Source organism: Papaver somniferum, chromosome 11, assembly GCF_003573695.1.
Source record: "Papaver somniferum cultivar HN1 chromosome 11, ASM357369v1, whole genome shotgun sequence".
NCBI lineage: Eukaryota > Viridiplantae > Streptophyta > Magnoliopsida > Ranunculales > Papaveraceae > Papaver > Papaver somniferum.
The window spans coordinates 92,177,396-92,196,074 of NC_039368.1; the positions used below are offsets into that span (position 1 = coordinate 92,177,396).

General features: G+C 36.7%; 1 pseudogene; it reads right to left on the minus strand.

Moving 5' to 3' along the window:
• Window positions 1–11,900: 11,900 nt before the first annotated feature.
• LOC113325538 lies at window positions 11,901–12,000 on the minus strand (annotated as a pseudogene).
• Window positions 12,001–18,679: the final 6,679 nt, after the last annotated feature.

Here is an 18,679-nt window from a genome sequence, read left to right on the forward strand (position 1 = left end):
GTTACACAGGCAAGACTCGATATATATACCAGTACATACTTCTTAACATAGACAACCAGAAGTCTTAAGATGCAAGAATTTCCAAAGATACGATTTCCTACAGTACAAGTAATACGATTGCCTACAATACAAGTATTTCCAAATAGAGACAAGTGTAGACAGGGAAGTACCATGTACAACAGGCTACGTTGTACACGCTCTGGATGTTGGGTTAACAACAACTTGATGATTTGTAAGTCCATTCCTATTCCACTAACCTGTTTTAATGATTTGTAAGCCATTGATGATACACCTGTAACAAAAACCCCAAATCAATTCCACGAGACCAGCAGAAGAAAGACAGAAAAGAAATGGAATAAAATGAAATCTGGTATTCTGTTGCGTTTTATTTCTTCTTTATGGGTACATCTGTAATTTTGTAAGTTAAGTAAATCTATATCGTCCGTTCCATAAGATAGATACTCCCTCCGTGTAATTTTGTAAGTTAAGGAAATCTATATTGTCCGTTCCATAAGATAGATACTTCCTCCGTCATAAATTAACAGTCCGCTTTGACTTTGTCAAGATATTAAGGAAATCCTATAAAATGTCATGACTAGCACTTGAATAGCCTATTTAATGTTATGTTATTACCAAAACTAAAATTATTAGTGTTAAAAATTCTAAATTGGTTAGTATTATTATTTTAGGAAATGTTTTAAGAAATAAAAGCAAATTATACTGCTTTTATTATGAAATCCAGAATTTAAGAAAAAAAATTTTCTCTATTTGATTTTGGTTTCCCGCACTAAAACTTTGGAGCCTTTGGAATTCTTATTTGAGAGGAAAAAAATTGAATAAATTATTTCCTCTTTAGATATACTCGACCATGAATTTGAGATTTTTGTTATAAATTTTTTGATCCTTTCCCATGTAGATAGCCATGTTAACCCGTACCCATAATGAAAAAGAGATGAAAAGATTAATACAGATGAAAAGGTTATGTAAGAATAAGTAGAAGTTTTATTAGGAATTTTATAACTATCCATAAGTGTTTTTATTTTAAAAAGGAATGACAATTAATACGAAGATATTGAGTAAGTTTTCTTCCTTATATATGATGATAATATTTAAGATTTTGAATTAAGTGTTGCAGTCAAAATATAGAGAAGATAAGAGGCGGAGAGAAGTTTCTATTGATCAGCATTAGTTGGTTACATGAAACAATATCCAATATATACTTGTAGGAAGTAAACTCTAGACACTATATTGGGTTGCACATCAATGGGCTACAAGCCCTACAACACTCCCTCACACTCCCCCTTGTGCGGTCCAGTAGAACTTCATATGTAATGCTTCACATTTAGTGCTTCGAATATAGTTCTTCAAATGTCGTCCTCTCCTTGATTACTTGTGCCGAAATCAATTGCCTCATTAAAACTTTGACAAGGAAAAAACCCAGTTGGATAAAACCTTGGTAAAACTCTTCACATGTATTACTTCACATGTTGTCTCGTACTTTACATGTAATTCATCACATGCAATACGATCTTCAAAGATCGACGATTCTAAGTTAATTGACTCGTTAAAACTTCGTCAGGCTAACCTAGAGGGACAAAACCTGAACTAAAGAAAAAGAGTACAACACTAAGTAAACTTAGAACATAGTTGGATGCGTATAAGTTTCCTCATTAAAACCTTGACAAGGAAAACCCAGTGGGATAAAACCTTGACGAATGGAAAAGAGTACAACGTGACAGATGCAAGTAAAGGTGATTTGTTGCAGATGATCACTTTGTTCTGTTGAAGTTGACTAGTTGCTTCACAACTCCTAAGGCAGAAAATCCTTGTGGGAAAGACAATAGCCTTAGTTGGGAAATTACTTCCCGGTGTTTGTTGTTGTCTCATTAAAAACCTTGCCGAGCAACAAAACCATGTGGGAAAAAGTAACCTCGGTGAAGGAAAAGAGTTAAACACACCATTAGATGCTCCTCCTGATATCAGACAATTTTCATTAGTCTAATGCAGTCAAAAGGAGTTTATCACACTTTACTTTGGTGACTTGAATGTTTATAAGACCATGTTGTTGATTCTGAAAGTTACGTTGCTTAATAGAATATCGCGTTTCATTTCTTCGATTCATATATTTTTAGTAATATCAACGCGATCTTTATATCTTCAACGTTCAACATACTTGATGTTTTTAGTGTTATCTCACTAAAAACCTTGTCGAGTAACAAAACCCTTTGGGAAAAACTATTCTCGATCGAAGGGAAAATAGTACAACACAGCTTCAATTTCGAAGTAAAATTTGTCGACATCATATCCTTGGATCCTCCCCCTGATGTCGGCATCTCCCCCTGATTACTTTCAGAGTTGTTCCAGACAGTTCCTTTAGTCATGTATTTTTCAAAACTGAATATTGGTAATGACTTAGAAATAATCTACCATATCTCCTCTGATTACTTTCGTTGGAGATGAGATTATTGTTCCTTAATAATCAACAAACTTTTGGATTGCACTTTCACTAGCATTCCTTTTCATGTCTTTGTAGGGATAAAACAAATTTATACCAATGGTTACTTTTAAGTACATGATTTCATTCACTATACTATTCCAATGATGTTGCATTGGCGCAGAGCTATATCTAGCTAACAAGTTCCCTGAGGATGTAAAATTTAATCGAGTACATTATTATACTAAGTACAACAATGCGTCTATTGTACTTAGATTGGGAATTTCATCTCCCAACACATCTTCGTCATATTCCTTTGGACGAAATGGTTACTTACTTACATTTGAACCTCGGCTAATCATGGGAGTGCTATCAGGATGCATGTCTTTGTTAAATTGCCTGACAACTGTAGACATATGCAAACTGGTGGAATAATATACCACAAGCTTCGTATTCGATCGAGCTTTCCCTAGATTTTTCATCTCAAATTCGGATTTTAAATAGCTTTTAAGATCTCTTATTACATCAAGAGTATACATCATATCTGTACCATCAACATAAATAGCTACAATTCCAAATCAAGAAATTTCTTATGAATACGCAAGAAAAAATAACTTACTTGTCTATCCCCTCCAAATCAAATAACCACTTAGACGGGTATACCATATACGCCTGATTGCTTGAATCTATAAGTGAGTGTTCTATCTAACTGTAAACGCACTCTGTGGTTTAGAGTCATTTGATTTGGGCAACAAAAGTCTATCAAGTACTTTCATGAATATCTTATATCTCTTGATTCTTTCAGAGATACGTAACAACCACATACATATGCTGCATTTCAAGTCCTTTTGAAATTACCAAGCTAACTAAGTAGCGAAACTCTATAACGTTCATTACAAGAGAACAATTCCAGGTCTTTGTGAGAAACCTCGCGCTACAAGGCGAGTCTTTGTACTTTAAGACTACTTTATTATCATTATGCTTTATGACAAATTATTTATGTATGTCCAATAGGCTTTACACTTGGTTGGTTAGCACTACCACACCAAATACCCGTATATTTGCCAAAGAACTAAGTTCTACCTGGATTGTGTAGGCCAAATATGCTATTTATTTGAAATTAATCAAAATAAAGCATGGTTCGATCTCATTGTGCTCTACTTCTGGAGCAACTATTTATGGATTATATCATCATTGTGCACTCATGATCCTTTCATTGACTCATGTGCATTCTCATAATCCGTCAGGATTTCATTGTTCTCTAGAATCATTTAAAACTTCGGAGCGTCCTCCAGTATTGATTCATGGACATAGTCAGAGACAATCAAATGAGATGATTTCATTAATGATATAAATTAGGTTGTGCCTAACTCATCTACTTCCTTTCTAGGTGAGCATTGATCGAACCTGGTGGTCTCTCCATCTTCCTTTATAGAGCCACGGCCTCAACTACACTTCCACCAAGTGTAGCTGCAACACCTTAGTCTATGGTGTACCCCATACTGAGGATTTCTAACCTTGCAGGTATATTTGCAGCTGGTATGTGTGATCTTGTCACTTTAGCGACATCAGTGTACATTCTGAATATTGATTATTCTTTGTCACTTCACATTTACATTTGTGGAGTACAATAATCAATATGAGACACAGTGGGAACATACCACGAAAATTCATGTCGTTCCCTTAGAAAATACTTTTTCTTATCTCCCTCTAACGATGGGAAGACTGTCTCATTAAAGTGATAACCTGCAAATCTAGTAGTAAAAGACCTCCTGCCAAAGGTTTTAAAATGCGGATAATTGTTGAAAGTGAATATCCAACAAAATTACTTAATCATTTTCGTGACCCATCATAGTACGATGTGGACCCGTAATGGCACATATATAGTGCAACCAAAAATGCGTAAGAACACAAATGTCAGGCTTAAATTCAGTTACCAACTGGTACGCAGAAAAGGTTGACTAATATTGGGTTCTAAAACGAATTAAGTAAAGATGCGTATAATATTGCATAGCCCCAAAGCAATAAAAGATAGGTTGGTACACATAACCTATTTCTTAATCACCATCTGTAACCTTTGATGGCAGCCTTTGCGAGACCATTGGGTATGAGATGCTCTATATTGATCCTATTAAACATGCAATATTCATCAAGTCCTTTTGATGTAAATTCTCTAGTATTAACAAGGGTGGTTAGCCTTTGCACTTCGCATTGTGTAATATGTGCTAGGAGTTTTCAAATACAGATTTCTTGGGAACCATAACTAGTCCAAAATGTCAAAAACATTCACCAGATCCACCAGTGACTTTAATGGTCCGCATTCTGCATGAATATTTTTCTAAATTTCACCTTGTTTTCTTTGTACTATGGAATTTTTTACCATTTGCATCTTAGGATAGTCTCGATCCTTTTTTACTAAATACTTTGTAAAAATGAGTGATATGCTTTCTTACCTAAAAGCATAATGGGAAGGGGGGTTGTGCATCTAGTACTTTAGAAAACACTTATTGAGAGATATACCGTTACTTCGCATTCTGTCAATCTTTTCCCATTGTCTTGTCCACTCAAATACAGTGATGTAGTATGAGTCCTTTCAAAATGAAACATCATGTCATAACCAAAGTGCCTTTATAGTTATGTCAAAGTCTGTATGAGTCAATTTCCAACATTTCATCACCGGAGTCAATATGGATTCAATAATCCAAATTAATAATATAGTGATTTACATTTCACTAAATTGACGCATTAGTTTTCTAAGAATATGCTTCCTTCCACATTCATTAGAAATAATTTACAGATGCAATAAAAGCCATTCTCAATTAAATAGTCAATTGGCCAGGCAAAGTTATTGTTGCCATTAAAGTTGATGTGAAAATTGGTTCTACTATGATACACATTACATTGTATATATGAACACCTATGACCAGGTGCATTTCCAACTATTTCATTTATGATAGGAGCTAGAACTACATCTTAGCTTCATCCCATATTCAGCTGATACCGGTACTTTGGTGTCATTGCTACTGGGAAAAAATACATTTCCGTCTCATGATATATATGTCCCTTTTCACATGCTTTATATGAGTCATTACGTCTAACCCTTATCTTCGGGGTTCTTTCCATTTTCAATTTTGCTACATTTAGCTTAATTTGAGAAATTTCTTTATCTCAATAGGCCAAGAGAATCTCACTACACATGTCAGCCACTTACTTTAGGTTGAATATATTGTTAAAAATAATTAATTCTCTTGTTGTCATACTTCAACATATACTGGTTCGTTAGTATGATGGATGACGTATAGAAATGGAAATTTTCTGACTCATTTCACCTTTTGTGTGTTCTTCCATAAAAATCAGAATACATGTGATTTTATTTGCATTGTGGCTTTTGAAACTACCGACTCTTTAATAGTCGAGCAAGTGGATTACATCCCACAGAATATTCAAATTTTGGGGAGAAAATATCATTTACGCAATCATGGTGTTCAAGTACTTTTAAACCCCAAATAAATATATTTGAATTGAGTTGGTACAACCAATTAAACAAAATACACCATTCAACTATAGCCAATATCATATTCAAGAGAACAAATAGCATTAAGACCAAAATTCTTAATGATTGCGATCAATAAAAATAATTTAAATTGACCGTTTATATGTTGATGACTTATTTTAAGACAAAAATAAATAAAACTAGATGTATTTTAAAAACAAATAAATAAGCCTAGCGAGTAAATAAGCCTAACATATAAAAACTCGTGTTATAATTACTTACCTTAGTCTTTGGTTCCCTTTGTATATACACAAAACCGGGACAGCTTTGTTCCCTCACGTTTCGAAAATAAAGTCGGAACATGACACAACTCAGGAGAAACAGGAACAGCAACAGGAACCGGATCGGACCAACTCGAGGACAGGAACCGGATCGGACCAACTCGTGGACAGCCTGGAATCGGACGGGAGCTGGCACAGTACGGGACAGGATAGGGCAGATGTAGCCCGGAACGGGATGTATTTTACTTCCGCAGCTTCTCTTCTACGGAGTTCCCACCGATCTAAATCTACATCCGACCAAATCCCAGGTTATGATACGAACTATTAAATTAATCAAAGTACATTTTCATCCCTCGTCACTAGTTTCATGGCAGTTTGTACAAATTTGAAATGTTTACAATTTTGATTCCCGTGATAAACTAGTTCATGTCTGATCCTAATCAAAGTAATTTCAAAATGATTCAAACGGAATACGACAGTAATCCCTAATCATTGCCATCAACCAAAATAAATAATCCCTGATTCCTTATCAAATCAACTTATCTCAAATTTAATATATCCAAAATTGAAATCATAAAAGGGCAGGGATTCCAAAAATGAAATTAAAAATAGGAAAAAAGAGGAAAAATAAAATTATATATATATGGGACAAAACAGATCCAACTTATCTGATTTGATTCCAGCGATTTCAATGTTCCCATTGATTCCAACGTACTGTATTTGATTAATAGAAAAAAAAATACAGATTCAAAACAATCCTTCACGGATTTGATAGCAACCCTAAAAAAATCCATTGCCGCAGGGTTAGAGCTCGTGCTGATAACGTGTTGCAGTCAAAATATAGAGAAGATAAGAGGCAGAGAGAAGTTTCTATTGATCAGCATCAGTTGGTTACATGAAACAATATCCTATATATACTTGTAGGAAAGTAAACCCTAGACACTATATTGGGGCGCACATTAATGGGCTACAAGCCCTATAACATTAAGTTTATATTAAAAATGATTTTATGATTATTAAAAATAAATGGCATATTTGATAGTTTAAGAGAAAAGTATGTTTATAAACAAAGCGGACAGATAAAAATGGACAGACTAAAGTAGAAATTAGGACAGATAATTTAGGACAGAGGGAGTATGTGGTGGATCTTTATACATTGTGTAGAACCGTTTTTATGGACAATGGATGTATTTTAGAATATGCAAAAAAAACGGGTGTAATTTTGTAAACAGGTTATCGAATGGGTGTTAGGAGTTCCTCATTTTTAATTCCTTACACTTAGTAGCTTATTTTCCTTTTACTACCTGTTCTCTTTTGTCCACCATTTGGTTCAACATTTCTTTTCCTTTTTTCTTTTTTTGATCCATAGCTTATTTTGCTGCAAATATACATAAGCGACTTCATCTATACAGTGTGCCTTCTCTCGTGGTTGCCAGCATTTTGGTGTTTTCTCTTCTTTTGTTGCCTTTTTGAACATGCCAACATGGTGGGATGCAACGTAATAACCCATAATTTTTTATGATGTTGAATAGTGATGCCGTTCAGATTATTTTTTTATCTGTCAGGTCCGACTACATTTAATGGGCACCACTCCATTTTTGCGGGACCATTCTCCTTATTCTATTAGATTATTTAGAAGTAAATTAAAACACCTCTGTATATTTTTTAGATAAAATTGGTCTACAGCCCTAAAACAACAATTCCTGAATGAAATAGAATGTAAATTTTGATATTATTTAAATGGGCGGGAATCAAAAAGATATTTTCCAATTATCCATTTGGATATTCTACCCATAAAAATAAAAAAATACAGTTTACTTAAAATACTCTTTAACCTTTTAAACAAATTTGTTTAAACATATTTTATTTCGTCAGAAACATCGAACTCATCTTTGTCCACAGAAACAATACACCTGCGATTTTCTTTTCTTTTTTTGGAGCCATTTTATTTTATTTTTCAGATCTGGGAGCTCAATCATGGTGATATACGATTGTGGAATCGAAGATTAAAAATATTCTACTATACAAATCATCTCATATCTTCAAATCGGTAAGTTTTAAGTTTCAATTTCACCGACTATTGTAGATGATTATGATTCATTGATCCAATTTTGACTTTGGTATTTGGTTTAATTGTTGTAACGCATTTCTGTCTTCGATTCATGATGGGATTTTTGTTAATTTTTTGGGTTTAGTTGGTGATCGTTATCAAGGGTATTACTAATAATAACCTTTTGTGCTTCAAAACATGATCGATTTGAACTATTGTTCTGTCTCGAATCATGTTATCCAGGGTTTAGTGATAATCTTATTTTCAATTCAATCGATTGATTGTTGATCAAAGTGATTTTAGTTTTTTATTGTTCGGATGTGAACTGAATTTGTATAATATCATCATGTTTGTGTGTTTCTTATGTTCTTGTATTCAATTCAATCAACATTGAACATCTTGTTTTGTTTGTAAACTGTTTTGGTGAATTGACCGTTTGTTGTATGCTGATAGACACATTTTTGTGTCCGATCTGTCTCGATTCTATATATTGATAGGACTCATTTTTGTACTTATTATGGTGTTTTATTTATTTGTAGGTATTTTTGGCCAAAACATTTTTGGAAAAAATTGGCTCGAAAAGTTGTCGGAAAGCACCCGGAGGACATTTGCTATTCAGACTCTCACTTTGGATAAGGGGTAACCTAATTACTAAGGGTCACCCCATTTCCAGGTAGCTGCTAATCGCACCCCTACCCTGGATAAGGGGCAACCATCGTCAACATTTCAAAACCAAGTTTTGGCGGGAAAGTAGGTGCAGTGAAGAACAGATTTCAGGGTTCCTGATTTGGAGGAGTTTGAGGTCGATTAAACCTCTGATTTTCATTGGATAGACTCCTTACGGGTCTAGGAATATGATATGGGTGTTGAAATCGATTAGACTGGGCTCAATCGACGGATTTTTATCACAACAGAAAATATGGAAAGTCACGTGTGTGACCTGTTTTAGGGAATTTTAGAGAGATTAAAGTGATGTAAACCTTCCCAAAGATTTGTATCTATCTAAGGAAGAGCTTAGAATAAAAAGGAAAGCTCAGAAACGCGTAGAAATTCTAAAACAAGAAATTGCCGCGACTTGGCCGTGAAGAGAAGGAAAGAGATTTTGGAAGATTTGGGAGAGATTTAATCGGTATTTTTGATATAAATAGATTGTTTGGGTCATATAGAAGGGGTGTTGAGAGTTTGGGGACCTGAGGAGAGCAAGAGAAGAAGAAATCAGAGTTTTATCAAACTTTGTTTCTGCTGCTGCTGCTGCTGAAGAGGAAGAACGCGAAGAACATTGACGCACGAGAAACAGTCGCATAACATTGTCGTTGTTTAACAGCTGAAGAACATTAAGTTGTGCAGGACAGTCGTATTCTAGGGTCTTAAATTTCTGATCCTGTAACAGTTGATTAGTAACATATATCTTCAGTATTGCAACACCAACTGTAACGGTGACTTCTGTAACATCTATACACCGTTGCAGATCTGTTGTTTTATATATTCTCTTCAATAAAACCACCTTTTGAGCCATGATTTATTATTTTGAACATGTTTTTGATATGAGGAGCTAAACCCCATTGCTGAGGCGATAGAGGAAGCTATTTTTCCAACAAAAAGCGGCACAATCTATTTAATTTAATTTATTGCAATTATTATTATGATTATTTTCCTTGGATTATTATTGAATATGATTTTTATTTGAGTGATTGTGATCTATTTTGATGGAGTATGCTTAGTTTATAGACTCTTGATGCTTCATGCTTGGTATTTACAATTATTGCTTTTGAAAATCTACTTGTTGCAATAGTAAGAATCAAATTGAACAAGATAATTGCATGAATATAAATATTGGATTAATCACTTTGAACTTGGAAAATAGTGGAATCTTAGCCTCAGTGTTCTTTTATATTGATATCAACTTTGATTGAGTTTGCTATAATTTTTAGTGAGTTTTCTATTTTAATATTAGAATTTAAGTCTAATTAATATCCTTCACAAGTCTGAGAATCGAACCACTTTTACCACTATCTACAAATCACATCAATTTTTGGCGCCGCCGACGCGGACTTGTTTTAGGGTTTTAGATTTTTTATTTTTTATTTTTTTTATTTTTTATTTTTTGTCCTTTTTTATGTTTTTGGGTATTTATCTTGTGTCTACAGGTTCTGGATCATAAAGAAAATTGAGCCAAGGAGTTTGGTGATTTCATAAAGACTTGGAGCTAAAGATTAAAGCAAAAAGAACAGAAAAGAAGACAATTTTATTTTAGACAATTTTAGTTTAGGGTTTGTTTATTTTATTTAAAAAAAAAACTGTATTAGGGTTTATTATTTTTGTAATTTTTCTTTATTTTTTGGACTTTTGGACTTTGGGACATTTTTTTTTATTACCCTACGGAAGGGTACTTTAAATATAAACTGTTTGCAGAGAAGGAGGACAATTACGATATTGTCTCTGCACCTTGGGTTCGTACACTAGACATCGGAGTCAGTGGCCCGAGTCGACTACAACCGATTCATCCCCCGTCTGGAACGGGAGGTAAGATTCTAAACACTCGCGAATCCCCTGTCAGCGAGTTACTGGACTCCTTCGTATGCATATATGTTGAGGACTGAATACGGACATTTATTTTTCTAGTAAAGGGCAAGGCCTGGCCATACAAGATAAGGGTTCGGATTTCATCACCGTTCTCTTCTTGCCCGCTTTAGGAACACGTAACCTACGCGAACCTAAGCCTAAAATTTTGACTAGAACGAGACCGATAGGGTAACGAGCTTAACAGGAAAGTCATTCGAAAAATATTGGTTACTCTTTTAAGCATACTTCGAAGTTCTTGACGGTTTTAAGTTGAATGCGTGACTGCGCCGCCTTGTAATACCGGTGAGGCCTTGGGTATCAAAGCTCCACCGAGCTTCCCTCGCCTCTCTTCAACTTACGTTAACTCGGATTGATTCCAGAGGGGTTTGCTTAAATTGTAACGAATTCCCGTTCGAAGGATTAGAAGCTGGTCTAGAAACAATCTAAGTGGAGCCATCATGCTTTTTGTTTGCTAGAAATCAATAGGTTTGATTTGGTTGAGTCGGCCTTGATCTGTGTTTGCTTACCCTTCCAATTTAGAAAATTCTATTGTATGCCTGAACGTAAAAGAGACGCACTAGGTAGATTTGTTAAAGAGAAACCTAGTAGTTCGAAGCGTCTCGATTACCTTAATCTAGAAAGTCCGACTTTTGAAGAGTCTGTTTTTGAACGTCCTTTGACTGAGGAGAGAATCCTGTTGCTCCGATAGCGCCAGAAATGGCAACTTTGAAAGCTTTGTTGAATCCAACTAGGACTACTCGTCCTTCGTGTATTAAGTTAGCTGAAACGGAGGCACCCTATGAACTGAAACCTGGGACCTTACAGATGCTCCCAATCTTTTTAGGGAAAGAAAATGAAAACCCTTATTACCATGTTAGGGATTTTGAGGACATTTTTATACTCTAAGAATTAGAGGCTTAGATGATGATGCTTTGAAACTTAGGTTATTCCCATTTTCCCTGAAAGATAAGGCCAAGTCGTGGCTGTATAGTTTGGACTCCGAGTCAATTGAGACATATGAACAACTTACATCTGCCTTTTTCAATAAGTTTTTCCCTAGGCACAAAACATCGTCTATTAGGACGCAAATATGCACATTTTCACAACAAGAGGGAGAATCTTTATATAGGTATTTGGAAAGGTTCAATGATTTATTATCCCAGTGTCCTCATCATGGTTTAGAAAAGGTTAGGCTAGTTCAGATCCTTTATGAGGGTTTAGATTATTCCACAACGACCATGGTTGAGTCTCTATGCACTGGTGGATTTGAAAACCAAACTGTTGATGCGGCGATGGAATTTTTTAATGAAATCGCCGAAAAAACCCAGCAATGGGAAAATAGTAGGGCACCCCAGAAAACAATTCTTTTAAGTAGAGGAAACGTTAATAGGGTAGAAGGAGGCTATGAATCAGATGCCAAAATTGCTGCTATAGCAAAAAGGTTAGAAGCCTTAGAAGTGGGCCAGACTAGTGGTAGAGTGGAGCCTTTTTGGGAAGGCCAGAATATTGAAGAGCCAATGCTCTTTATAATAACACTAGATTTGATAACCGTCAAAAGATTGACCCATATTCAGAAACCTATAATCCTGGTTGGAGAAACCATCCGAACCTTTCGTGGTCTAAGGGCCAAAGTCAAGGTCAGTTTAGTAATTCTAATGCTCCCCCAGGTTTTGGCTATACTAAGAATCCTTCAGGACTAGCTCAGTTTCAGAATCAGTCAGATAAGAAAATCCTAAGTTTAGAGGAATCTCTCGCCTTGTTAACTCAGCAAACTGCAAAATTCCAGTTATCCGTAGAACAGAGTCTACAAGCTAGTAACAGGATAGGACAAGAAAATAGTCAGGCTATTTCCGAGTTAAAAACCCAGGTTGGTCTGATAAGTGATTCTTTGAGAGAAAAAGGTAAGTTTCCTAGTCAAACACAACCCAACCCTAGAGGAGTTCATGAATTAGGTGCAAAACCATCGAATCAATTGAATGTGTTAGAACCCTTAGAAGTGGTAGAGTTGTAGACAATAAGGTAACCATGCCCGATAGTGAACATACTGTAGTTCACCCCTCAGGATCTCACCTCTCAGGACCAGTAGCTGAAGAGACTGATAAAGTTTCTGATGATGTGAATTCGGTTCCTGAAAGGTCTGATTTTAGGCCTAGAGCCCCATTTCCTCAGCTATTAGTACCAACAAAGAAGGAATCGAACTTTAATGACATAGTGGAGGTTTTTAAGCAAGTTACCATAAACCTTCCCTTATTAGATGCAATTAGGCAAATTCCTGCTTATGCCAAGTTCCTTAAGGATATGTGTACGCGAAAGCGAAAACTTAGCGTCCATAAGAAAGCCTTTTTAGCTAGTCACGTAAGTTCAATCATTCAGAACACCACAACTCCAAAGTACAAAGACCCAGGTTCTCCTACCATTGCTTGCACAATAGGTAACTTCCGGGTAGAAAAAGCTTTACTTGACTTAGGAGCCAGTGTGAACTTACTGCCATTCCATGTATACTTACAGCTAGGACTTGGTGAAATGAAACCTACTCAGATGACACTGCAGTTAGCTGATAGGTCTGTTAAAATCCCTCGAGGTGTTATCGAGGATGTTCTTATTGAGGTCGACAAGTTTATTTATCCAGTGGATTTCGTGGTCCTAGATACCCAACCTGTCCCTGACCCAGAGAACCAGATACCTGTGATTTTAGGTCGCCCATTTTAGCTACGTCTAATGCGATCATTAACTGTCGAAATGGTGTGATGAGTTTATCTTTTGGTAATATGACTATGGAGATGAACATTTTTAATGTCAGTAAGCAACCTCATGAGCTAGATGACACATGTGTTGAGAGGTGAACATGATAGAAGCCTTAGTTCAGGAGTCATTACCAAACATTTGTCTGAAGACCCATTAGAAAGTTGTCTATCCCATTTTGGTTTAGATTTTGACGACGATAGCACTATTGAACAGGTGAATGCTCTATTAGATTCTACCCCTGTGTTAGACACTGATAGATGGAAAGCTAGGTTCGAACCGTTACCAGTTTCTGAGACTACCCTAATTCCTTCTTTAGAAGAGCCCCCAAAGTTGGACCTTAAACCACTACCCGATACTCTAAAGTATGTGTTTTTAGGCCCATCTGAGACTTTACCTGTGATTGTAGCTTCCGATTTGGATAGTGATCAGGAAAGTAGGCTAGTAAATGTACTTCAAGACAATAAGGAAGCTTTAGGGTGGACTATAGCAGACATTAAGGGTATAAGTCCTACTGTGTGTATGCATCAGATTCATTTAGAGGAAGACTCCAAACCTTCTAGGGAGATGCAACGTCGACTGAACCCTAACATGAAAGAGGTAGTTCGAAAAGAGGTGCTTAAGTTGTTAGATGCGGGTATTATTTACCCAATTTCAGACAGTAAGTGGGTCAGCCCTGTTCAGGTTGTCCCCAAGAAATCAGGTATCACTGTAGTCCAGAATGATAATAATGAATTAATCCCAACCCGAGTGACCACGGGATGGCGTGTGTGTATTGACTATAGGAAATTGAACAAGGTCACAAGGAAGGATCACTTTCCCCTTCCTTTTATCGACCAAATGCTAGAGCGATTAGCTGGACATAGTCACTATTGCTTCTTAGATGGCTACTCCGGTTATAATCAGATCGTTATTGCCCCAGAAGACCAAGAGAAAACCACTTTTACCTGTCCCTTTGGTACCTTTGCGTATAGACGCATGCCTTTCGGGCTATGTAATGCCCCTGCAACTTTTCAGCGTTGTATGATGAGCATATTTTCTGATATGGTAGAACGGTTCTTAGAGGTCTTTATGGATGATTTTTCAGTGTTTGGTTCATCTTTCGATGAGTGCTTGCATCATTTGACATTAGTGTTGACTAGGTGTAAGGAAAAAAATTTAGTGCTTAATTGGGAAAAATGCCATTTCATGGTTAAATCAGGAATTGTGTTAGGGCACATCGTCTCTTCAAAGGGTATAGAGGTAGACAAAGCCAAAGTTGACCTTATTAAGACTTTACAGGTCCCAAAAACCGTAAAGATATAGGTCATTCCTAGGGCATGCAGGTTTTTACCGTCGATTCATTAAGGATTTTAGCTTGATTTCTAGACCTCTTTGCAATTTGCTTGCAAAGATGTTAAGTTTGTCTTTGATGATGCTTGTTTAGAGGCTTTTGAGAAGCTTAAAACTTTACTCACTACTGCCCCGATAGTCCAGGCACCTAACTGGAACCTACCCTTTGAGATTATGTGTGATTCTTCAGATTATGCTATAGGCGTCGTTTTAGGACAACGAGAAAACAAATTACTTCATGTGATTTATTATGCTAGCAAAACTCTGAATGATGCCCAAATGAACTACACAACTACCGAGAAGGAACTTTTAGCCATCGTGTTTGCCTTGGATAAGTTTAGGTCCTACCTATTAGGTTCTAAGATCATAATCTATACAGATCATGCTGCTTTGAAATACCTTTTATCTAAGAAGGATACCAAACCTAGATTGATTAGATGGATCCTATTGTTACAGGAATTTTCCCCAGACATTAGAGACAAAAAGGGTGCAGAAAATGTAGTAGCAGACCACTTGTCTAGGCTAGTTGTTAGTTCCCCTAGTGATTCCCTTCCTATAAGGGATAGCTTTCCTGATGAACAATTGTTCTCTGTTTCCCAATCACCTTGGTATGCAAATATAGTGAATTATCTTGTTACTGGTCGAACCCCTCAACATTGGGGTAAGCAAGATCGTTCTAGGTTTTTAGCCGAGGTTAAGCATTTCTTTTGGGACGATCCTTATCTGTTTAAGTATTGTCCGGACCAGATTATTAGGAGATGTGTATCTGAGAGTGACCAGTCTAGTATTATCTCCTTTTGTCATGAACATGCATGTGGGGGTCATTTTAGTGCTAAGAAGACTGCTGCTAAGATTTTGCAGTGTGGATTTTACTGGCCTTCGTTGTTTAAAGATTCCCATAGTCATTGTGTTTCTTGTGAGCGTTGCCAGAAGTTAGGAACCATTTCCCGTAGAAATATGATGCCTTTGAACCCTATTTTAGTGATTGAGGTCTTTGATGTGTGGGGCATTGATTTTATGGGTCCATTTCCTATTTCGTTTGGTTATCTTTACATACTTGTCGCTGTAGACTATGTGTCTAAGTGGGTTGAGGCGGTTCCGGTGTAAAACGAATGACCACAGGGTCGTAGTCCAGTTTTTGAAAGAGAATATACTTACACGTTTTGGTACGCCGCGAGCTATAATTAGTGATGGAGGTTCACACTTTTGTAATAGACCGTTTGCTCTTTTAATGAAACAATACGGTATTACGAATAAAGTAGCAACCCCATATCACCCTCAGACTAGTGGTCAGGTAGAGGTTTCCAATAAAGAAATTAAACGTATTCTAGAGAAAACAGTTAATCCAAATAGGAAAGACTGGTTTTCGAGGCTTACTGATGCCTTATGGGCTTACCGTACTGCGTTTAAGACACCCATTGGAATGTCACCTTATCGTTTAGTGTTTGGCAAGGCATGTCACCTGCCTGTTGAGTTAGAGCATCGAGCCTATTGGTCTATTAAGAACTTAAACTTTTCACTTGACAAGGCAGGAGCTCAAAGAAAGCTCCAGCTCAATGAGTTGGACGAGATTCGTAGAGATGCATACGATAGTTCTAAGGAGTATAAGAACAAAATGAAACTTGTGCATGATAGTAATATTTTACGAAAGTCATTTTCTCCAGGTCAAAAAGTTCTTTTGTATGACACTCGTTTGCATCTATTCCCCGGGAAGTTGCGCTCTCGGTGGACCGGTCCTTTTGTGGTCCGTACTGTTTTTCCTCATGGCGCTGTTGAGATTGAGACACCAAATGGTTGTAGTTCTTCGAAGGTTAACGGTCAGCGATTGAAGCCCTTTTTAGAGCCTTTTCCTACAGGTGATGTTGAGGAGGTCCCTCTGGAGGACCCTGTTTACCTTGATTGACCATCGAGGCGATTTTGTATGTTGTATAATATTTTTGTATGTTTTTGGTTACACTTCACCCAGGTACTATCTTTCCGACTTCTCTCTTTACTATTTCCTCATGTTACTTATATTTTTGGTACTGTTCTTTAATTAAAAACATTGAGGACGATGTTAGATTTAAGTTTGGGGGTGGAGTAGAACTTTTTGTTACCTTTTCGTTGCAATAAATAAACTCCGGAGCCTAGAAATTTATCCCTATTAAGGATGGCACTAACCAATCTAAGTGGATGGAAGCATTTTGGTTGTAGGAATTGAGGAACCAATCTGACTAGATCGCAATATCTAAAGAGTTTATTCATAAAAGCACAGAGCTCTGGTGTTAGAAATAACATGATAGTTTCACCATATCTCGTTGAGTCCTTTTCACTTCTGTTTTTATTTTGTTTTTTTTTTAAACTATGTTTATCTAAGTGATTAGGTGGGGCTCACGATTTAAGTTGTTACCAATTCTAGGGTGAATTAGAGTGACTGAGATACACAAAAAAAAAAGAGACCAGACCATCAGACCAACTGGAATAAATTCAATAAAGTCGACCACTGGAACCCTTGTATATGCCAGTTGTGTTGACCTAGAGTTAGGATTATCGACCAATGGTACCCTTGTATATGCCAGTGTGTTGATATTAGTCAGACCGGTATCTCAGTCCATTAGGATAGGTTCATTTTGGCGGAGGCCTTCAGACAGATATGAGAAACACCGTTCACCTAGTAAACATCAAAACCATCTATGTTTTTCTCTATACCCATCTTCTTGATCTATCCATGTGATTAGTTTCGACTCCGGATATTGATGTCCATAGTGCAACTATCTGAGTAGAGCCCTGTCACTTATATATGAATTTTAGTATGCTTGAGTGCAAACTCATGTACAACAATTGGAATTTCGCATCAGGGTACTTCCTCTGTAGTCAATAAGTATGCCAACCAAGGAGATTCTTTAGTGCCTTCCTAGGTTCTGTGTAGATAGCTAGGGTCTGGAGTATAAAGGTTTTGTGGGTATACCTCTGGTAAGACCTCCGGAGACAACACTCCGCCACTAGGGACACCTAGGGGTTTAAAGGCTTATTGCATACGCTAAATGCAATCGACGATGCCTGCGACAATGAGTTAGGATTTTATTTCTATTTTATTTTTGCTCGAGGACTAGCAAACAATAGGTCTAGTGGTATTTGATAAACAGATTTTTGTGTCCGATTTGTCTCGATTCTATATATTGATAGGGCTCATTTTTGTACTTATTATGCTGTTTTATTTATTTGTAGGTATTTTTGGCCAATAAACATTTTTGGAAAAATTGGCTCGAAAAGTTGTCGGAAAGCACCCGGAGGACATTTGCTATTCGGACTCTCACTTTGGATAAGGGGTAACCTAATTACTAAGGGGCACCCCATTTCCATGTTGCTGCTAATCGCACCCCTACCCTGGATAAGGGGCAACCATCTTCAACATTTCAAAAACCAAGTTTTGGCGGGAAAGTAGGTGCAGTGAAGAACAGATTTCAGGGTTCCTGATTTGGAGGAGTTTGAGGTCGATTAAACCTCTGATTTTCATAGGATAGACTCCTTATGGGTCTAGGAATCTGATATGGGTGTTGAAATCATTAGACTGGGCTCAATCGACGGATTTTTATCACAACAGAAAATATGGAAAGTCACGTGTGTGACCTGTTTTAGGGAATTTTAGAGAGATTAAAGTGTTTAAACCTTCCCAAAAATTTGTATCTATCTAAGGGAGAGTTTAGAATAAAAAGGAAAGCTCAGAAACGCGTAGAAATTCTAAAACAAGAAATTTCCGCGACTTGGCCGTGAAGAGAAGGAAAGAGATTTTGGAAGATTTGGGA